A 7,890-nucleotide genomic window follows, 5' to 3' on the forward strand; every position below is an offset into this window, starting at 1 on the left:
GCTCGAAGGGTTACTGACCTTTCCCAAATCTTTGCTCGCGAAGACTGGCCATTATTATAACTTCAGAGTTTCTACATATAATCCTTGACAGGGAGCTGCTGTATTTGATGAATGTTGTTCAGGTTGGATCTTTCTAAGAACTTGGGTTTGGATAAGCACGTGGCATATGTGTTTATTCAGCATCACAGTCTCTTAAAATATGTGTTAATTACTCAAATGTATTGTAATGGAGTTCGTTATCGGCAGAAGTAGAAATAGGGGTTGTTTGGGTGGGATTTTTTTGTACAGGAATGAAGTTTGTTGCACTGCCTGTGTCTATGATACAACTTGAATTGTGTTTTTTCTAGTGTAGAACAGTATTAAAATGTATTAAGGACATATGCAGTATAACAATTTTTTCTATGCTGAATAGGAACAAATTACTTCATTCAGTAGTAGCATTTTCTGAAGTCATAACAATGTGTTGCAGTACCCAAAAAGTTTATTTGCGATGCCATAACTAAAATTCAGGCCTGTTTCTCTGAAAATACTGTGATTATTGGCAAGACTATCTTTGCAGATAAAAATAGACTAAGCATACAACTGCCAGAAGGTGTAAAGGGTTATAGCTAATATGATGAATCTGATTTTAGTTATTTTGACCAGTTCTTTAATATTAATATATGCTTGCCCTTGTGGCACTCCCTCATTAAGCAGGAAAAATCATTTAAATGGGCCACAGTAAGAGGTTATGTGCTATTTGATGATAAAAAAACAGGAAAAATAATTAATTTTGTGGATTAGTGTTTTTCTCAATGTCCTAGGGAAAGGTGGCCATTTAAAAATGGGTTTGGTAGGTTACAATGTATGTAAACAGGTGAACGAAAGTAAATACTGCATAGTTAGTATCAGTTAGGTAGAAATCGTAAGTGAGGGAAATCTTCTCCTTTACTTAGGAATGGAGAGGTGTTTTTAGAGACCATTTCAATATGTGTTGTAAATGCCAGTGTGAAATAATACACCCATTGCACTGTTAGAGCAGGGAAGGCATTTATGGTGCTGATGGAAATCAGTGGAGGTCCTTAATCAGACATCCAAACCGCATGCTGCATTGGCAGCTTAATCTGCCACTCAGATGTGTTTGGGCTGTGTCTGTACAAAGCTGTTTTCCAGTCCTCACGGGCATGTGATGCCTGCTGATCTGTATCGGTTGGCAGCATTATGATTCTGCCTTGACAGTCGTATCTTGGAAGGGGGTTTGGTTTTGTTTTTCTAGTTTGTCTTCCTGGGGAGAAGTCTGGAGAAGGGAAGAAAACTGATAATAGATAGCGTTATCACCATGGTTATAATTTCTTTTGATGCTGAATGTCAGGAATTGCTGGCTGCAGGTACTGAGCTTAAGGGGGATGGAGCAAAAAAAATACCGTTTTGGAGACTGATTTATACGACTGCCCAGAAGCTCAGATTTTTGTGGTAGGATTGGGGCCTGAAAACAAACATTTTGAAAAAAACCCATGGTTTTATGGGATCTGGAATAGAGTGGCACCAGTCCTGTCTGTCAGTTGCTCTTGAAGGACCTAGGTGTATGTAATAAAGAATGGAAGAAGAAGAAAATGTGTTGGGCATTGCAATAGCACCTACTGGTTTCAGACCAGTATTTCTGTCTGATTCTGAAGAATCTTTGACTCTGTTGCCAGTACAGAAGCTGCTCCAGATAAACGTAGATGATTAAGACAAAGCTGCTTAGGATGTTATCCCAACGTTAAATCTATATGAAAAGGAAGGAGGGAAATAGGGTGTCCGGAGAGAGAAGCTGGCTTTGTGCTTTGGGTGATTTTTTTTTTTTTTTTTTTTTTTTTTGCTAGGGCACTGAAACTGTTACTGTGTGCTTTTTCATTCCTGTGTTAGATCAGAAACACTCTTTGTGTGCTCAGATGCATGTGTGGGACTTTCCTGAAGTCCTCTTGTTGTATTGTAGGTATTAAACTGAGGCCTGCTGAGCTCCAAGATTATTATGAACTTAGTTGATTTTGGTGAGAAGTATAATTTGTATTTTGTATGTGTTGCTGAAGACTATATCAACTGAAAACAGTTTCATTAAAATTCATAGAAGCTTTTCATCTCCAGAAGAGTTGAATCACTGTTGCCTCACTTTTTACTAGATTTCTTTTCTAAGAACTGGATCAGAAAGTCTCTTTTTGGTGAGGGTGAAATAAATCAGAGTTAAAGAGAAAACCTGAAACGCTTGATCTTTTCTGGGTGACTCAACTGTTGTAGTTAAGACTGGCTGCCTGTCAGAGTTTATTCTGCTGCCACTTAGGGTCAGCAAGTAAGCATATGGTAACTTATATGCATAATATGCTTGCTGGCAAGGAGAGTGTTACAACTTTTACTTTATTTTTTCCTTGGCAAGTTTTTTTTTTGTTGTTGTAAGAAAGAATAAGAAAAGAAGATGTATATGAGCCTACCATGAGCGACTCTTATATTTGGGACTTTCTAGAGTTTAATTCTAGTTCTGCCAGATTTGAAGTCAGGTCTAAAGGTTGGGTCTCCCAAATACCAAATGACTCATGGCTGCAGTGATGAGCCTCTCTCTGTCTCTGCTGATGGAGCTTCTCAACTCTAAATAAAGAATTTTTCATTAAATTGTTGAGAGAGTGAATCTAATAACAGGGTTTTTAGAGCACTTGTGAGGAATGGAGGTCAGAAAGACCTGCCCTCGGGCTGGTGTCTCCTCTTGGTTGTTGTCAGGTTCTGCAGGACTTGTGCAGCCCTGTGGTGAGCTGGAGCAGGGGTGGGCTCTGCCTGAAATGTGAACCTGAACAAAAGCATTTATTTCGTCTGAATCAGTGCTCAGGGCAGACTCTTGCTGAGTAAGAGCATCAGAAGAAAGAAGAGATGGTCACAGTCAGCCAGGAATGAAGGGCCAGGAGAGTGTCAAACTATTCAGTTGGCAGCAGCTTACATTCAGATGGCTCGAAGGAACAGCTGAACTGTAGTGTAAATCTTGTCCATTTCCTTTCTTCGTGAGGAAGGATTGTATTATGGATGCATCATTTTCTTTCAACAGAAGATAAATCCTTGTTCTGGTATATTTTTTCAATTATGTGTTGATTTATCCTCCAGTTTTGGTGATGCTGCAGTGCTTAAGGTATAATAAACCTGACAAATTTGTTTAAAATATCTCTATAAAAAGTCTTTTAGTTTTTGTAAGGTTTTAGCATTGTCTGCTTCCCCAAATCAGAAGCTGTAGAGATTAAAAAAGGCCTTTTTTTTTTTTTGCTTTGATAATCCATATTTAAAGCTATCACTTTCTTCCACTAATTTTGAAGCCTTGAAATAGTTTCCTTTTAAAGGAATGAAGACATTAGATTGATTTTAGTGACTCATATATGTTCCGTATTTTGAAACAAAAATGTAGTTAAAAACCTGAGATGCTGTGTTGTTCCTCGCTTAGATTTTCAGCAGGGATTTGACTATAGAGGACCACTTGGAATAAAGGGCTGATTGTTTTACTTCTTCCTTTCTTTTTTCTTTTTTTTTTTTTTTAAATTATATTTCTGGTTTCAGAAGGCCATTTTGTAATTTTTAAAGTAAGTTTCTAACAGATGCAATAGCGTAGTTCCAGAAGAGGACAAAATAAAATGCTGTGTATGAGTTAACTGGCTATAACAATTGAAGCAGAACTCAAATGCTGTCAGAGTGTAAACAGTATCAGAGAATGCGGTTTGTTTTTTGTTTTTTTTTTTAGAAAATGAAAAATGACAAATGCAGCAAAATATCTAAACACCATTCATCGATGTATTTGTAAAATTTATTCAAATAAATGTTTGTAAAGTTTTTCCTTTTGTGGCCTTTTTTCCCTTTTTGTAGGAGAAAATAGCACAGACTGTCTCAAGTTAGAAGGAATCCATAAGGATTATCAAGTTCAAAGTGAGCTACATTAATTTTAAACTCAAAAACTACATTTATGCAAAATACCCCGTATACTTTTGATCTTTAGGTAATGTGTACGTTGATGTTGAAAGAAAATATGGTACTTTGTACTACAAGCAGTCCACGTTATTGATACATCTGTTTTTCTCATTGTTTCTCTTCTCCTTTACCAAAGTTCTCTGACAATGGTAGAATACAGTCTCATTACTGTAACATTTTTAAGTAAAATAGCTCTCTAGTATTCTATTTGTTTTTGATTCCTGGTAGTTACAGTAAATATTACAGTAAATATCTTGGGAAAATGCTTCTTTGGATCAGGCTGCATGCTCAAAAGAATTTCCTTTACATTGGTATTTTGACAGTCTCCGGAGGTTCTGGAACCTTTGTAACCCATCTTCTGTCTTGCTCTAAAAATACTTTATATTTTCCCTTTTAATTTAAGTTTTTCTTTCCGATGCCATGTAATTTTTCTTTTGAGGCTTTATCTCTCACTTTGATGAAGATGTTGGTGGATCACAACTAAGCTTAGAGTTCGATGCTGTTTTTTTGGTGAAAAACAAGAATTAGATGTACATGTGCCTTTGATGATGATAAAATGGTATTTTGCTCATTTGGGTGCTGGACTGATCGGTCTTGAAGCAGCAGTACCCACCCACACTTAAGCTGTTGAGTTTGGGCAGCTTCATTAGGTAGTTATGTAAATGCAGCCATAACTAAAAAAAGCCAAAAACATGGAGTGAACTAGAAGTGATCCTATAATAAAAATGCATGGAGGAGTGGACCCCTGTAACAGGCATCTCTGGGGGTACATGCAGAGGAACCAGATGAATCCAGAGGCTTCAGAACTATTTGCATAAATGGCCAATTACCGATACAGGATTTTTTGTGTGCTGTCGTAACTGTTTGCTATTAATATCTGTCTGATTACAGTAACATTAAATGTACTTGTAAAACTTGTGATTCTCACCTGCTCAGCAAAGCAAGCTGTATTTTCATAGTATGGTAGTATAGTGTTTCTGTGTGTACATGATAATGAATAAATGCAAATCATGCATATCCTACTGCAATAGCCATGGTGCTAAATTGTGTCATTACTCTTGCCCTGCTCTTTCTCTGGCTTTGTAAGTAACCTCTTCTCGTTCATTTGCTCATTTATCTGGAGAATCTGGGGACACTGCCTGTGGTCACTGCCTCCCTTGGGTTCAGGTACCCTGGGGACTCCCTGTCTGCTTGCCCCTTCTTGATTCTTCCATGATTAGCTTGGCTGGGAGTCGAGGAAGTCTGTGGTGAGAAAACAAGAGTTGTCCCTGGTACTTACATGTTACTGTGTTTCCTCATGGGGCTCAGCACAATGGCAGGAGTTGGAGATATGTTTTTTAGGGGTCTTTATTGTGAAGGATATTGTTCCCATATCTACCATGGAGATGTGCAGCAGAACACACAAGCCCATGGCTATGGTCCCCTGTATGTTGGCATCTGATCTGTCGAACCAAGAGCTAAGGGGGCTGTTTCTCAGCCTGGTTGAGAGCTAGCTTCTCTTAGGTTTCTGGCTTGGTTTCAGGTTATGTGTCCTGTGTTTTCTGCTCTGCCTTAAGAGGAAATACTGCTAGTACCTTTATGGAGTTTGACAGCTGTGTAATTCTGACACCTGGTGCTGAGTTACCAAGGTGCAAAGACTCTGTGGGTGTGTTTTCATGTCCATGATGAAGAATGCATGGCTACACCTTCCTTCTAATGTGTTTTCATCTAACATGCCAGCAGCTATTTATGTGCAGGACTATACAGGCTAACTAACAGCTTTCTAGTCAATTGCAAGTATTTGTATATTCTTAAAGCAAGTATTTCAAAGGTTTTCCTCCTTAAGAATAAGCTCTTGTTTGACTTACCAAAGGATCCCACAGACAATCGAAAGAAAAAGTTCTTAAATGATTGAAAATATGTCTTTAGTTCTGCATATGGGTATCCTGAACCATCTCTCAACTTCCCTGAATATTTAAAGCTAACCATGTTGGACTTTTTTTCCCTCAAGTTTGCTTTCAGTTTATTGGAAGTGTTTCCTCAAGACTTTTATGGAATTGAATATATCCAGGTGGTACTTCCACAGACATCCAGTGCAGAAGTCTAGGTGTTCAAGTGTGTTTAAAAATGGTGTTTGTCATGAGCCGATGCAATTGTGGCACAACTATTGTAAGAGTCATCTCATTTAAACCCATCACGTCATCAGTCAGCGGTACCTTATTATTATACAAGGAATAAGATTGATTTTTAAAAAGAGAGTAACAGATGAAGAACTTCTCTGCTTTAGGGTCAACAGAGGAGTTGGTGCTTTAAGGGAATTAATGAAACAAAGCATAATGAAACCCTGATGTTTACCTTTTAACCCAAAATAGTTTTCTGTACTTTGCCTTAAAATCGAGTAAATGAAACCACATGGGAAGCAATAATTCTTACAGATATTTTCAGAATTATTTATATTTTCAAAATATCCTCCTTCCTGTGTATTCTGAAATAAGTTTCCCTTTCACATGTACAGATCTGGTTGTGGTTATTGGTTGTGCTTTGAGTAACAGTTTTATTTAACTGTCCTACTTGAGTCTTTCCGAAGATGGAGGGTTTGTTGCAGATTACCAGGTAAATTAAATAGTGGAGAGTTACTCAAAGTGTGTTTAGTCTTCTCAAAGACACTAATAGTCCACAAGATGTGTTCTCCTACTGCCTTCCAACTCCCAGTGCAGATGGATTCTCGTACTGGTTCTGGGCTGTTCTTTGTATCTCTTCTCATCCTGACTTAAAAGAATCTCCCACAGATAACTTTTTCCTGACTTTTACTTTCCAACATCACATCTCTTGACATCAAAAGACACACTTCCACTGAAATAAAAAATGCTCACAAAGAGAGAAGCTGGAAGTTGTAAACAGGGTAATTATTTGAAATAAGTGCTAATTAAATGTACTTTTGAAACTTAATGAAATATTACAGTATTTCATTAAGTTTCGAAAACAGGATATGTCTTTTTTTAAAAGAATAAGCTTTTATACTACTCTTTCAGTTTGTATCTTTCTTGGGAGTTTTCTTCAAGTACACAGAGAGGTATGAAGTGTAACTGGGTCATTTTAGGTCGTCATAATTTATTTATTCTGTGGTTCTCATTACCAAAGTAGTTTCCAGCTCTTTTCAGTTCTTATGTGAGAAGAAATGTATTAAGCCATAAGTATATGATGCTGTAACGTATTCTCTGCAGTATACTTGTATTTAGTTATTCCATTGCATTGCATAACATGAAATACTCAAAGAATACATATATTATTAAAAGTGTAGCAAGACCTGCTATGCTTGGAGGAATTTGTTCTATCTAAATCAGTGCTGGATACTGATTTAAGCTCAAGATGAGTGCACAGGTTGGTCACTTTCTAATACATATTTAGAACTGGGCAGCAAGTAAATGTGTAGTTCCACCCCGGCTGCAATATTTTTGGCTTCTGAGTATTACACTAAGGAAAGATTTTTGGCCTGCCTGTAAGAATTCTTTTAAAGCATTCATATACTTCAGAAAATAAAGAACATCTTGTACTAGAGTATAATTTTAGGAAATTCTGGAGGAGGATAAGGAACTGGTAACTGATGCAGGCTTCTTGAATGCTGTTTTATGATTTAGTCTTAAAATTAACCTAGGAAGGGAAAGATTTTTTTTTTTTTTTAATGTAGTGCTTTTGACAGAATCAACTAGTTTGGAAAAGACTTCTGAGATCATCAATTCCAACCTGTGACCTAACACCACTTTGTCTACTGGACCATGGCACCGAGTGCCACATCCAGTCTCTTGTTAAATACCTCCAGGGATAGTGACTCCACCACCTCCCTGGGCAGCCCATTCCAGTGTATGATCACTCTCTCTGTGAAAAATTTCTTCCCAATGTCTAACCTACCCCCCCCCCGGCAGAGCTTAAGACCGTGCCCTCTTGTCCTACTGCTGG

The 7,890-nt window shown here is 37.6% G+C and overlaps 1 protein-coding gene across 1 annotated transcript in view; it reads left to right on the forward strand.

Moving 5' to 3' along the window:
* The window catches only part of CHSY3 (chondroitin sulfate synthase 3), a 142,329-nt gene that overhangs the window by 3,044 nt on the left and 131,395 nt on the right, over window positions 1–7,890 (forward strand). The window lies entirely within an intron of this gene.

This window comes from Lepidothrix coronata, unplaced genomic scaffold, assembly GCF_001604755.1.
Source record: "Lepidothrix coronata isolate B3197 unplaced genomic scaffold, Lepidothrix_coronata-1.0 Scaffold98, whole genome shotgun sequence".
Lineage (NCBI taxonomy): Eukaryota > Metazoa > Chordata > Aves > Passeriformes > Pipridae > Lepidothrix > Lepidothrix coronata.